At 38.3% G+C, this 10,468-nt stretch overlaps 1 non-coding gene across 1 annotated transcript; it reads left to right on the forward strand.

Annotated features, from left to right (window-relative positions):
* Positions 1-10,049: 10,049 nt before the first annotated feature.
* On the forward strand, positions 10,050-10,157 carry LOC148574948 (small nucleolar RNA R71). The gene has a single exon (XR_015905730.1). It is a non-coding gene; the product is annotated as a small nucleolar RNA R71 (small nucleolar RNA).
* The last annotated feature ends 311 nt before the right edge of the window (positions 10,158-10,468 follow it).

Below are 10,468 nucleotides of genomic sequence, written 5' to 3' on the forward strand. Positions count from 1 at the left end.
CATTGATGTTCACTTAGTCTATTTTCTGATTTATTAACAATTTGTAGACACTGCATTTTTTGTTGGGAGATGTGTTATAATGCTTAATTGACTATAGGATTAATAAAACTGTTTTTATTTTAGTGAGAGGTCATTGGATTTATCAAAATAAATTTTATGGCTATTTTTTCTTTATAATTTGTTTTATGAAATGGTTTGTTAGAGGGTAAATATAGTTTAAAAAAATTAGAAACTAAGTCATGGTCAACTCTTTGTATTGGCTTTATAGATTTTCACCTTTTGTTATATGGTACAAAAATTATATATAATATAATAAATAGTATATGTTCTCATATATAAGAATATGAGACTTAATATTACCATTTCATGGAATTTCTCTGCCTTATTAAAGAATTAATATCATTTAGACTTAACGTTTATTTTTGTACTAAATAAAAAAACTAATATCATTTAACTTTAATTTTTAGCTTTCAAGATACATGAAAAGATGTAACCTTCTATGGATTAGATAATTTAAAAGATACTTATTATATAGGAAGTTAAAAATATTCTAAACTTAAAAAAATTATTTAATAACTAAATTAAGTTTGTCAAAATCGTAGGGAGAGTTAGAGAGAGAAAGAGAAAGTTGAAACTTTTTAACTAATTACAAAGAATCACCACCATCAAAGCTATTAAATTTGAGTATATTAATTGGGCCAAGGATTTGTTACACCCACATTTTTGTAGGTTTATCATTAACCATCATAAAATAATTACAAAATGTACCCCCTTTTTTTTTTGAAAAATTTACTAATTAGATTTTGACCCCTCAAATTATTGGTTTTTAACTTTGTCCCCTTTCTCTTTCATTTTCAAATTCAAAGGCATTTAGAGAAAAGAGGTCTGCTAGAGTTTTTCTCTTTTTATCAATTTCTGCTAGAATTATCAATCCATGTCTCTCTCTCCCTCTTCCCCTACTCCAAATCTAAATAACTTCCTCTTCCCCTCGCTGTCGCAACCTGCGCCCGCCGCCGCACAAGACGACGCCGCCGCCGCCGCGCGCAAGACGCTGCATCAACACTTGATAAAATCTTGGTGTTTTCCTGTCTCCTTACTTTTGCAGCCTTCACCAATTAAATCTTGGTGGTTAAGTTGCTATTATCGTTGTGATTTTATTGTCGTTGTGATTTTATTGCTATGTTGAAAAGATTGTAACGTTTCAGAAGTCAGCTGGTTAGATTCTCTTGGATTCTCCCTCTCTTTATTTCTTTTACCTATTCGCTTTTCCACTCTTTTCTTTTGCCTTGGGCTTTAACTCGGTGGATGAGGAAATGGTACTTTAGAATAGATGAATACTTTGGTTGTTCTTTTTTGTAGGTCATTGGAAAATGATGGAAGATTGTTCATTAATATTAGCAAATTTTTTATGCTTCTGCAAATTTATTTTATTTTTAGCTTTTTTGTGTATTCTACTGTAAATTTCATCATGTATTTACAAAACTGTGTAGGCTTTCAGGCTCTCATCCAGTATCAATCACGTCAAAGTGCTGTTACCACTAGAAGTACACTTCAGGTTGTTTACAATTTACTAGGAGCTAGGCACTAATCAGCTTGTTAATTCTGATATTGCCTTGCTAATATTATGGTTATATTTCTGAAAAATTCTAGGGACGCAACATATATGATGGTTGCTGTCAACTGGACATTCAGTTCTCGAAGTAGGTTAAATTTATCTGAAGCAATTTTATCATTAATTGGTTTCTGGGTTCTAAAACTTACTACTTTTGGATGTTAAATTCATTGTTAATTGCAGCCTTGATGAATTACAAGTGAACTACAACAATGATCGATCAAAGAGATTTTGTTGGTTCTTTCTTTTTTAACATTTAATTTTTCCTACTTCAATATCTTTTATTTACATTTCGTATTCATTGTTTCTGTATTTTTTAATAATGTTCCGCAGGGACTTCACAAACCCAAATCTTCCAACAGAGCAGAAAGGCCGATCTTCACAAGTATGCTCTGCGTGACTCTTTTCTTTATCTATTTATCAACCAAAATTTCTTGTTAATCTTTTGGAGAGCCCATTCTAATATATTTTTCTTCCTTCATCTTCTACGAAATAGCCTAGATATGGTGATGCAGGGAGCATGTATGGTGTTCAAGGTTCTGGAGGTAGAGGAGGTGCTAAACCTTTTAAGTTGCTTTGGTTGGTTTGTCGTATTTGTATTATCTTTTTCTCTTTTTTCACAGCTGGAGGATATTCACAGGTGGGGTACCTTTCAAGCCAAGTCGAAGTCACTATTTGCTAATTTTAATGCACTATTGAATATATGAGGAAGTCATTATCCTTTTGGCATTTCATGCAAAGTAGCATTTGAAATGCCTAATGGTTTATGTCTCCTTTTTTTTTATTTAATTTTGCATTTGAAGAAACATTGGTGAATGTACTAAACACCAGGCTTGCTGGATTATTCGTAACTGATTTTGGAGATTGAGTTTTCTGATCTTGAAACTATTATTAATTTGAGTTTTTACCAATTTGTTTTGAATTTTATAGATGGCCAATGCTGCAGCAATTGTAGCTGCCTTTGGGGGAGGCTTGCCTCCTGGGGTAACCGGAACAAACGACAGGTGTACAATTCTTGTTGCAAATCTCAATCCTGATGTAAGCATGTTGTCCTGGAATTTCTGCGTTCTGCTATAAAGTTCTCTCTCTCCTCTTTTCCCCTTTTTTTCTTTAAAGTTGGCTCAAACTCTGTTTAAAATTCAGAGAATAGATGAAGATAAACTGTTCAACTTGTTCGCCATTTATGGGAACATTGTCAGAATCAAACTTCTTAGGAACAAACCAGATCATGCGCTTATCCAAATGGGGGATGGTTTCCAAGCCGAATTGGCAGTACATTTTCTTAAGGTTTGTTACTTAGGTGCTTATATCTTTACTAGAGGTTCTTGTGATTTTTATGGTTAATACTATCTCTCCAATGTAGGGAGCTATGTTGTTCGGGAAGCGATTGGAGGTCAACTTCTCGAAGCATCCGAATATAACCTAAGGTGCCGAAACACACGAGTATGTGAATTCAAATCTCAACCGGTTCAATCGCAATGCTGCTAAAAACTACCGGTATTGCTGCTCGCCAACCAAGATGATCCATTTGTCAACCCTCTCACAAGACATCACTGAAGAGGACGTTGTAAGCCTTGTGAAGGAGCACGGAACCATTGTCAACAGCAAGGTCTTTGAGATGAATGGAAAAAAGCAGGCTCTTGTTCAGTTTGGACTGAGGAGCAGGCTACCGAGGCCCTTGTCTGCAAGCACGCAAGACCACTTTCTGGCCCGGTGATTCGAATCTCCTTTTCTCAGCTGCAGAACATTTGATCGAGACTTTTGCTACCGACTCGAGCGCTACCGTCTTACGGTTCTTAAGCTTATTTGGGACAAGGATTATGAACTTGGGAAGGATAATATTTATGCAGATGATGCCACTTTCATTGTCTTGTAATGGTCGAATTGCTTATTAATATACAGATAAAACCTGTTCTCACTTCTCATTTCACTTTTATATATATTGCACTCACTTTTTAGGTTGAATTGGCATGATACTAGTAAGATCACTAGTTTTTGCACTTTCCGAAGATTGCACAACTACAGTAGGATCCAATATGGAACTACTATTTACGGAAGTTCTCTGTTGTGCCATGTTCACATCAATTTTTTAGTGTAGAACATGAATGAGCGACTCTAAGTTTTCTATCCTTTTTGTTATATCGTTAAACATACTCTTGACCTCCATATTTTTCATTGGAATAATCTTTTACTACTTACTCAAATAGTATTTTGTCTTGTACGGTACCATATAACCCCTTAAGATGAATATATAGTAAATTCGGTGATAAAAGATAAGATAAGATAAAAATAATACAAATTTTAAAATATTTTATTTCTATCTTTTTTTCAAAAAAAAAGTTATCTAATTAGAGTAAGAAGATAAGAAGTTAAGAATAATAAGATTATATAAAATAATCTAATTTTATCTTTTTTAAAAAGCTAATATTTAAAAAATAATCTCAAATTTATTATTATTTAAATACAAGATAAAGGGATAGTATCTTAAACGGTGGAAAGTTGTTATATTTTGGATAAATTTTTATTTTTAATTTAAAGTTAAATGACTAATTATTGATTATCATATTTAAATTATTAAAATAGGAAGTGAAATGAGAAGTGAGAACATGTTTTATCTGTATATTAATAAGCAATTCGACCATTACAAGACAATGAAAGTGGCATCATTTGCATAAATATTATCCTTCCCAAGTTCATAATCCTTATCCCAAATAAGCTTAAGAACCGTAAGACGGTAGCGCTCGAGTTGGTAGCAAAAGTCTCGATCAAATGTTCTGCAGCTGAGAAAAGGAGATTCGAATCACCGAGCCAGAAAGTGGTCTTGCGTGCTTGCAGACAAGGGCCTCGGTAGCCTGCTCCTCAGTTTCAAACTGAACAAGAGCCTGCTTTTTTCCATTCATCTCAAAGACCTTGCTGTTGACAATGGTTCCGTGCTCCTTGGTGCACGAAATTGTGATCTCCAGGCTTGAACAAATCCTGGTAATGGCTCCAGAGCTTGGTGCTCTGATCTTAATTCATAATTGTCACAACTTCGATACAACTAACCAGCAAGTGCACTGGGTCGTCCAAGTAATACCTTACGTGAGTAAGGGTCGAATCCCACGGAGATTGTTGGTATGAAGCAAGCTATGGTCACCTTGTAAATCTCAGTCAGGCAGATATAAATGGATAATGGTGTTTTCGAATATTAATTAATAAAATAGGGATAGAGATACTTATGTAATTCATTGGTGAGAATTTCAGATAAGCGAATGGAGATGCTTTTCGTTCCTCTGAACCTCTGCTTTCCTGCTATCTTCATCCAGTCAGTCTTACTCCTTTCCATGGCTGGCTGTATGCAAGGGCATCACCGTTGTCAGTGGCTACATCCCCTCCTCTCAGTGAATAATATGCTCACGCACCCTGTCACGGCACGGCTATTCATCTGTCGGTTCTCGATCATGCTGGAATAGGATTCACCCTCCTTTTGCGTCTGTCACTAACGCCCAGCACTCGCGAGTTTGAAGCTCGTCACAGTCATTCAATCATTGAATCCTACTCGGAATACCACAGACAAGGTTTAGACTTTCCGGATTCTCTTGAATGCCGCCATCATTCTAGCTTACGCCACGAAGATTCTGGTTAGGAGATCTAAGAGATACTCATTCTAGCTTATTTCATGTAGAACAGAAGTGTTTGTCAGGCACGCGTTCATAAGGGAGAAGGATGATGAGCGTCACACATAATCATCACCTTCATCACGTTCTTGGGTGCGAATGGATATCTTAGAAGAGAAATAAGAAGAATTGAATAGAAAACAGTAGTACTTTGCATTAATCTTTGAGGGACAGCAGAGCTCCACACCTTAATCTATGGAGTGTAGAAACTCTACCGTAAAAAAATACATAAGTGAAGGTCCAGGCATGGCCGAGATGGCCAGCCCCCAAAACGTGATCACAGGATCAAAATATAATCCCAAGATGCCTAATACAATAGTAAGAGGTCCGATTTATAATAAACTAGCTACTAGGGTTTACATGAGTAAGTAATTGATGTACAAATCCACTTCCGGGGCCCACTTGGTGTGTGCTTGGGCTTGGGCTTGAGTGTTGCACGTGTAGAGGTCCTTTCTAGAGTTGAACGCCAGCTTTTGTGCCAGTTTGGGCGTTCAACTCTGGTTTTGGCTCCTTTTCTGGCGCTGGACGCCAGATTTGGGTAGAAGGCTGGCGTTGAACGCCAGTTTACATCGTCAATTCTTGGCCAAAGTATGGACTATTATATATTGCTGGAAAGCCCTGGATGTCTACTTTCCAACGCAATTGGAATCGCGCCATTTTGAGTTCTGTAGCTCCAGAAAATCCACTTTGAGTGCAGGGAGGTCAGAATCCAACAGCATCAGCAGTCCTTCTTCAACCTCTGAATCTGATTTCTGCTCAAGTCCCTCAATTTCAGCCAGAAAATACCTGAAATCACAGAAAAATACACAAACTCATAGTAAAGTCCAGAAATGTGAATTTAACATAAAATCTATTAAAAACATCCCTAAAAGTAACTAGATTCTACTAAAAACATACTAAAAACAATGTCAAAAAGCGTATAAATTATCCGCTCATCACAACACCAAACTTAAATTGTTGCTTGTCCCCAAGCAACTGAAAATCAAATAGGATAAAAAGAAGAGAATATACTATAAATTCCAAACTATCAATGAAACATAGCTCCAATCATATGAGCGGGACTTATAGCTTTTTGCCTCTTGAATAGTTTTGGCATCTCACTTTATCCATTGAGGTTCAGAATGATTGGCATCTATAGGAACTTCAGATTTCGAATAGTGTTATTGATTCTCCTAGTTCAGTATGATGATTCTTGAACACAGCTTCTTTATGAGTCTTGGCCGTGGCCCTAAGCACTTTGTTTTCCAGTATTACCACCGGATACATAAATGCCACAGACACATAATTGGGTGAACCTTTTCAGATTGTGACTCAGCTTTGCTAAAGTCCCCAATTAGAGGTGTCCAGGGTTCTTAAGCACACTCTTTGTTTTTGCTTTGGACCTTGACTTTAACCGCTCAGTCTCAAGTTTTCATTTGACACCTACACGCCACAAGCACATGGTTAGGGACAGCTTGGTTTAGCCGCTTAGACCAGGATTTTATTCCTTTAGGCCCTCCTATCCACTGATGCTCAAAGCCTTGGGATCCTTTTTATTTGCCCTTGCCTTTTGGTTTTAAGGGTTATTGGCTTTTTCTGCTTGCTTTTTCTTTTTCTTTCTATTCTTTTTTTTTTTCGCCCCTTTTTTTTTCTGCAAGCTTTGTTCTTTGCTGCTTTTTCTTGCTTCAAGAATCATTTTTATGATTTTTCAGATTATCGAATAACATGTCTCCTAGTCATCATTCTTTCAAGAGCCAACATATTTAACATTCTCAAACAACAACTTCAAAAGACATATGCACTGTTCAAGCATACATTTAGAAAACAAGAAGCATTGTCACCATATCAATATAATTAAACTAAGTTCAAGGATAAATTCAAAACTCATGTACTTCTTGTTCTTTTGAATTAAAACAGTTTTTATTTAAGAGAGGTGATGGATTCATAGGATATTCATAACTTTAAGACAAAGTTACTAACTACTAATGATCATGTAATGAAGACACAAACATAGATAAGCACATAACATAGAAAACGAAAAACAGAGAAAGCAAGAACAAGGAATGAATCTACCTTAGTGATGTCCTTGAGCTCTTCTATGTCTCTTCCTTGTCTTTGCTGCTCCTCCTTCATTGCTTTTAGATCTTCTCTGATTTCATGAAGGATGAAGGAGTGCTCTTGATGTTCCACCCTTAGTTGCTTCCAATAATTGTGTGGAAGAAAATGTATCCCCTGAGGTATCTCAGGGATCTCTTGATTTGCAGTCAAATGTTCTACCACTGAGCTATAGACCCTTGATGGAAGCTTTTGTCTTCCCTTTCCTCTTTCTAGAGGCTTCTTTGGCCTTAGGTGCCATCAATGGTTATGGAAAAAACAAAAAAGCTATGCTTTTACCACACCAAACTTAGAATGTTGCTCCCCCTCGAGCAAAAGAAGAAAGAATAGAAGAAGAAGAGGATATGGAGGAGATGGATGGCTGTGTGTATTCGGCCATATGGGTGGGATTGGGTGGGGAAGAGATGTTGAATTTTTGAAGGTAAGTGGGTGTATGGGTGTGAGTGGTAAATGGAAGACAGAAGGGATGAGTGTTTATTGGGAATAGAGGATGATTGAGAAGAGAGAAGAGAGTGAGTGAAGGTAGGTGGGGATCCTGTGGGGTCCACAGATCTTGGGGTGTCAAGGCATTTACATCCCTGCACCAATTTAGGCATGCAAAATGCCCTTGCACACAACTCTGGGCGTTCAGCGCCAGGTTGGTGCCCATTTTGGGCGTTCAACGCCCCTTTGCTGCCATTTCTGGTGTTGAACGCCAGAACCATGCTTGTTCTGGGCGTTCAGCGACAGGATGCTCCCATTCTGTGCGTTCAGCGCCAGAACTATGCTCTGTTCTGGCGTTTGAACGCCAGACAGATGCTCCTCCAGGGTGTGATTTTTCTTTTGCTGTTTTTGATTCCGTTTTTGATTTTTTTTTTTTTTGTTTATTTTGTGACTCCACATGATCATGAACCTAAGAAAACATGAAAAACAATAAAAATAAGAATTAGATAAACATTGGGTTGCCTCCGAACAAGCGCTTCTTTAATGTCAATAGCTTGACAGTGGGCTCTCATGGAGCCTCACAGATGTGCAGAGCTTTGTTGAGACTCTCCAACACCAAACTTAGAGTTTGGATATGGGAGTTCAACACCAAACTTAGAGTTTGGTTGTGGCCTCCCAACACCAAACTTAGAGTTTGACTGTGGGGGCTCTGGTTGACTCTGCTTTGAGAGAAGCTTTTCATGCTTCCTCTTCATGGTTGCAGAGGGAGATCCTTGAGTTTTAAACACAAGGGAGTCCTCATTCCATTGAAGGACTATTTCACCTCTATCAACATCAATCACAGCTCTTGCAGTGGCCAGGAAAGGTCTTCCTAGGATGATGGATTCATCCTTTTCCTTTCCAGTATCCAGGACTATGAAATCAGTAGGTATGTAAAGGCCCTCAACCTTTACTAATACATCTTCTACTTGTCCATAAGCCTGTTTTCTTGAGCTGTCTGCCATCTCTAGTGAGATTTTAGCAGCTTGCACCCCATAGATTCCCAGTTTCTCTATTACAGAGAGGGGCATGAGGTTTATTCCTGAACCAAGGTCACACAGAGCCTTAAAGACCATGGTGCCTATGGTGCAGGGTATTATGAACTTTCCAGGATCCTGTCTCTTCTGAGGCAATGTCAGTTGATCCAGATCACTTAGTTCATTGATGAACAGGGGAGGTTCAACTTCCCAAGTATCAATGCCAAATAATTTGGCATTCAGCTTCATGATTGCACCAAGAAACTTGGCAGTTTGCTCTTCAGTAACATCCTCATTCTCTTCTGAAGAGGAATACTCATCAGAGCTCATGAAGGGTATAAGGAGGTTCAATGGAATCTCTATGGTCTCTAGATGAGCCTCAGAGTCCTTTGGTTCCCCAGAGGGAAGCTCCTTATTGATCACTGGACGTCCCTGGAGGTCTTCCTCCTTGGGATTCACGTCCTCTCCTCTCCTCTCAGGTTCGGCCATGGCGCTTATGTCAATGGCCTTGCACTCTCCTTTTGGGTTCTCTTCTGTATTGCTTGGGAGAGTACTAGGAGGGATTTCAGTGATCCTTTTACTCAGCTGGCCCACTTGTGCTTCCAGATTTCTAATGGAAGACCTTGTTTCATTCATGAAACTTACAGTGGCCTTAGATAGATCAGAGACTAGATTTGCTAAATTAGAAGCATTTTGTTCAGAGTTCTCTGTCTGTTGCTGAGTTGATGATGGAAAAGGTTTGCTATTGCTAAACCTGTTTCTTCCACCATTATTAAAGCCTTGTTGGGGCTTTTGATCCTTCCATGAGAAATTTGGATGATTTCTCCATGTTGAGTTATAGGTGTTTCCATAAGGTTCACCTAAGTAGTTCACCTCTGCTATTGCAGGGTTCTCAGGATCATAGGCTTCTTCTTCAGAAGATGCCTCTTGAGTACTGTTGGATGCAGCTTGCATTCCATGCAGACTCTGAGAAATCATATTGACTTGCTGAGTCAATATTTTGTTCTGAGCCAATATGGCATTCAGAGTATCAACTTCAAGAACTCCCTTCTTCATAGGCGTCCCATTACTCACAGGATTCCTTTCAGAAGTGTACATGAACTGGTTATTAGCAACCATGTGAATGAGTTCTTGAGCTTCTGCAGGCGTTTTCTTTAGGTGAATGGATCCACCTGCAGAAGTGTCCAGTGACATCTTTGATAGCTTAGATAAACCATCATAGAATATATCCAGGATGGTCCATTCTGAAAGCATGTCAGAAGGACACTTTTTGGTCAACTGTTTGTATCTTTCCCAAGCTTCATAGAGGGATTCACCTTCTTTCTGTCTGAAGGTTTGAACATCAGCTCTAAGCTTGCTCAGCTTTTGAGGAGGAAAGTACTTGGCTAAGAAAGCCGTGACCAGCTTATCCCAAGAGTTCAGGCTGTCTTTGGGTTGAGAATCCAACCATAATCTAGCTCTGTCTCTTACAGCAAAAGGGAAAAGCATGAGCCTGTAGACTTCAGGATCTACTCCATTAGTCTTAACAGTATCACATATCTGCAAGAATTCAGTTAAGAACTGAAAAGGATCTTCAGATGGAAGTCCATGAAACTTGCAGTTCTGCTGCATCAGAGAAACTAACTGAGGTTTCAGCTCAAAGTTGTTTGCTCCAATGGCAGGAATGG

Source organism: Arachis ipaensis, chromosome B2 (assembly GCF_059453495.1).
Source record: "Arachis ipaensis isolate K30076 ecotype BB chromosome B2, ASM5945349v1, whole genome shotgun sequence".
Lineage (NCBI taxonomy): Eukaryota > Viridiplantae > Streptophyta > Magnoliopsida > Fabales > Fabaceae > Arachis > Arachis ipaensis.